Source organism: Grampus griseus (assembly GCF_964374135.1).
Source record: "Grampus griseus genome assembly, chromosome: 3".
NCBI classification, from domain to species: domain Eukaryota; kingdom Metazoa; phylum Chordata; class Mammalia; order Artiodactyla; family Delphinidae; genus Grampus; species Grampus griseus.
Window position 1 is genome coordinate 98,959,486 of NC_139019.1, and position 4,979 is coordinate 98,964,464.

A 4,979-nucleotide genomic window follows, 5' to 3' on the forward strand; every position below is an offset into this window, starting at 1 on the left:
GCCTCTCACTGCTGTGGCCTCTCCCATTGCGGAGCACAGGCTCCAGACGCACAGGCTCAGCGGCCATGGCTCACGGGCCCAGCCGCTCCGCAGCATGTGGGGTTTTCCCAGACCGGGGCACGAACCCGTGTCCCCTGCATTGGCAGGCGGACTCTCAATCACTGCGCCACCAGGGAAGCCCAAGAATCATTTTCTTTTATGAACTAAGTTGATTTGGTTACACTGAAATAATTTGTGCAAGAAAGTCATCAGGATAAATGTTTATTTCCTTTTACATGTCAATTTTCAGAATAAGGAGTTGGTGCTGTTTACTCTTTGTAAAATTAGTTGGAGTTTTGGATTTCTGTCTTTCCTTATCCTTTTTAGAAAAATCACTATGAGCTAATAAGTTTGTTTTAATACTAGTGTGTTGGATCATTTGCATTAATTAACATATTATTTGTGTACTCAAGTTGTTCCATCTTTGGCCCCTTTATCTTGGCTCTGTGCCATTTGGATAAGACCCAAATTCATTGGTGGCTTCTGTTTTCAGTTGTAATAAGATAACACATTCTCATCTTGTATATTTCCTACCCCAGGTCTGTAATTACCATTTCTCCAATCAAATATATTGACATACATATTGCAGGTTATCCCACTGAATATATATTTGTTATTATGATTTACTGAACAGTTCTCTACAATTGGGCATTTAAGTTCTCTGCAATTGGCCATTTAGGTTTTTTCACTTCTTGTGCAGTTGTGTTGTCTGAAACACAAGTAAAAACACTGAATTTAATATAACTTGTGATTACATTTTAGCTATTTTTCAGAGATAGAAATTTAAGAATCGAATGGCCATAATCATATAACATCACCACATTTTTGAGATACATTTTACACAGTCAGTATTGTGTTAGGCATTATGGAGAACAAAAATGTAAAGCAGGGCCCTTGCTCTTAAAAATCCAACATTGCAATTTGATCAAAATGCACCATATCTACTAAAGTTAAGCAGTAAATATGTTAATAAAGAGGCCTTGCTCATTTCAAAGTTTCTTGACTGCCTTGTAAAAAAGAAAAACAAAAAAATAAAACAGTGGGACCCTCCCAAATTGCCTAATACTGAAATAGAGAAATTTGTGGTTAGTTGAGTATTCATTATGTATATGAGTTCTAGCAATTAAGAGAATGAAATAGAAAAAACATTGTCAGAGAAAAATTGGACCACACAAGTTAAACAGGCAAGGAAGGCTTTGTTCAAAACTGTTACAGTAGGGGAGAGTTTGAACTTAACTCCATTGAGGGCTGGAGACTTTTTAAGAGCTGGAGTGGGGTGTGGAGAATACAGGCCACCTGAGTTTGCTAATTGGCCTTGACCATAGGTAAGCTGTACTTTCTGGTATCTTCATGGTAGCAGGAGTTTTACAAACTGGAGCAAGGTGTCCCTTGAGGTTAGGCTCCTACCCTCCCCCCCAAAGACTGTTAGATAGAGGTGTTATCTTCCTGGATGATTACATTTTAAAGAGATGGTTTCCAGGTACTTGCAAAAGACTTTTCCCAGTCTTAAAGCTGGCTAGAGACTTTTGAAGGAGGTATATACATTACAGAGGTAGCAGAGTAAATATTTGCTATGGTAAGTTTTTTAAAGTAAATGCTCTAATAAAAGGAAGGTCAGGGGACCTATGGTCAGGAAGAAATTTGTCTAAAATTTAGTCAAGCTGAGGGGAGCATTCGGCTCTCTTGGTATTTGATAACTTAAAATTTTGTGACATTATTTAATGATGAATTTGATGATTATAAAGTAAGTAATTTCAATCATATATTCTGTCATAATCTGCGTTGATTCATTTCCTCATAATTCAGTGTGGTAATACTTTGTGTAGAACAGAAAAAACAATGGGAACTAATTGTAAATTGAAAAATTTTAGAAAATTAATGAAAGTGGTATTAAGTGTAAATTGCAAACAAAACATAAAATTATAGCAGAGATGGGGCAATTAACAATTGAAAAAGAAAATCTGCATGGGTATTGATATAACAGTTTCAACAGAGAATGATTTGCGTATCAATAGATTAAGGAAGACTTATTGAAAATTTGATAAAAAGTCAATAACAAAATCATAAAGAGGATAAATTCAAATGCAAAATGATGAGTGTAGATTTACCTTATCATAAAATTTGTCAGAAAAATACATCCTGGAAACATTTGAACCATAATTACTCTAAAACATAATCACAAAATAATTACTCTAAAGAATCATAATCACAACCTAAAATTCATAATTTTTATAATTTTAGTTTGATTTGTAAAGGTAATATCCTAATCGATCTTTTTGTTCACTATTTAATCATTTTTCTCTATGTGGATTAACTTTTATCCGTATCAATTATTCAGACAATAAAGAACTCATTTTCTAAAATAGAAAATTTTAACAAATACTGAAATTTTGATAATAGGTAAATGATAATGGCTGAAACAGAAGGCTAGAATGCTTTCTCTAGAAAATAAATAGAGCTATGCTTTTCATTGTATATTTAAATCTGCAGAAAGCAATACTATATATTGCTATAGGTATTTATAGAAGGATATGCACAACTTCAGGATGATGATTTGGTGGGAAGGCATTGAGTTGGAGGAAGCAGAGGGTGGAGGGGGAGACTTAAAAATATCTAACATCTTATTTCTTTAAATTACATACAGCAAGAAGTTAACCTCTGTTAAATCTGAGTGATAGATTGAATATTGTATTATTTGCGTTTTGTCCATGTTCAAAAAAAAAACCAAACTTTTATCTTGCCTGTTGCTTTTTCTCACTAGAACATAATCTTTCAAGGGGAAGAGATGATGCCTTATTCACTTTTGCATTATTCCCCTTGTTTAAACCAGAGATTTTCATGTGTAGGATGCTGTTAACTCCTCTCTCTATTGAATTAGAAGGTCCTTAAGTTGTGGATTTGAGATTTATAATAACTTAAGTGATTTTGGCATTTGGGAAACCTTTTTATATTTCTCTAATTGGTATGAGCCTAGTCATTAGTAAATTGACTTATGCTGATTAGATTAAATATAGAACAGTAAGGGTGATTGTATTGTGTAGGGTATTTAATTTTGCTTCCCTTAATCAAAACATCATGTGATAGTCTTCCTTCTTTCCTTCTTTCTTTTATTTTGACTTCCAGTCATTCAGAGAAACCAAATTAAATTGTCCAGGTACTAAGTAAATAACAGTAGCATATTTACTCAAACAAGAGGAAGAATGGTTCTAATTTTTATTAATTATGAAAAAAAATACCTTTAATTTGAAGAGTTTGAACTGACTCTCAGTCAGCACTGCCTCTAGAACACAAATTCTACCCTGGGTTGAAATGGAGTCTTCACAATGATCTCAAAAGCCACACTCAGTGTCTCGGGTTAATGACAGCTCTTGCTGTGATAAAATAGTCAAAGCTTTTTCACTTGTCTTTTGTTTTCTTAAGGGGTTAACATACAGATCAGGACTTAATTTAGTACAAATCTTTTGCACTTGCGTCTGTCTGCCTGTCTAATTAACTCTACATAATAAACAGCTCCTCACCCTGGTGTGATTCCGTCCTGCCGCAAATGTTCCCTGAAACAGTAGTCTTTTATCTCCGTCCACCTTCTCTTCCACCTAAGTGCGTGCCACCAACCCATGGAGGATTCGATGGACATGGACATGAGGTCCCTGAGGCCCCAGAACTATCTTTTCAGTTGTGAACTAAAGGCCAACAAAGATTATCACTTTAAGGTGGATAATGATGAAAGTGAGCACCAGTTATCTTTAAGAACGGTCGGTTTAGGGGCTGGCGCAAAGGATGAATTGCACGTTGTCGAAGCAGAGGTGGTGAATTATGAAAGCAGTCCAATTAAAGTAACACTAGCAACTTTGAAAATGTGCAGCCAATTTTTTTCCCTTGGGGGCTTTGAAATAACATCACCTTTGGTCTTAGAGTTGAAGTATGGTTCAGGGCCTGTGAATATTAGTGGACAGCACTTAGTAGCTATGGAGGAAGATGTAGAATCAGAAGATGAAGAGGAGGAGGATGTGAAACTCCTAAGTATATCTGGAAAGTGTTCTGCCCCTGGAAGTGGTAGAAAGTTTCCACAGAAAAAAGTAAAACTTGCTGCTGATTAAGATGAAGATGATGATGAAGATGATGACGAAGATGATGATGATGATGACTTTGATGATAAGGAAGCTGAAGAAAAAGCTACAGTAAAGAAATCTGTACGAGATACTCCAGCCAACCAAACCAGAATGGAAAAGACTCCAAACCATCAACACCAAGATCAAAAGGTCAAGAATCCTTCAAAAAAACAGGAAAAAACTCCTAAAGCACCAAAAGGACCGAGCTCTGTAGAAGACATTAAATCAAAAATGCAAGCAAGTATAGAAAAAGGTGGTTCCCTTCCCAAAGTGGAAGCCAAATTCATCAATTATGTGAAGAATTGTTTCTGGATGACTGACCAGGAGGCTATTCAAGATCTCTGGCAGTGGAGGAAGTCTCTTTAAGAAAATAGTTTAAACAGTTTGTTAAAATTTTCTGTCTTATTTCATTTCTGTAACAGTTGATATCTGGCTGTCCTTTTTATAATACGGAGTGAGAACTTTCCCTACCATGTCTGATAAATGTTATCCAGGTTCCATTGCCAAGAATGCATTGTCCAAAATACCTGTTTAGTTTTTAAAGATGGAACTCCACCCTTTGCTTGGTTTTAAGTATGTATGGAATGTTATGATAGGACATAGTATTAGTGGTGGTCAGACAAATGGAAATGGTGTGGAGGCAAAAATATACATGTGAAATAAACTCAGTATTTTAATACAGTAAAACAAACAAACAAAGCTCTTACCCTGAAACACTGATAGGCTTTGATTTAAAGAAAATTTGATGTATTGCCTTTGTCTTTAAGAAATTCATTCTGTAGAAACTTGCTTATGAACTATTTTGAACAGACAACTAGAGAAAATACAAGT

At 35.3% G+C, this 4,979-nt stretch overlaps 1 pseudogene across 1 annotated transcript; it reads left to right on the forward strand.

The window, feature by feature from the left end:
• Positions 1 to 3,653: 3,653 nt before the first annotated feature.
• On the forward strand, positions 3,654 to 4,630 carry LOC309821008 (nucleophosmin-like; annotated as a pseudogene). The gene has a single exon. The product of its transcript is annotated as a nucleophosmin-like (transcript).
• Positions 4,631 to 4,979: the final 349 nt, after the last annotated feature.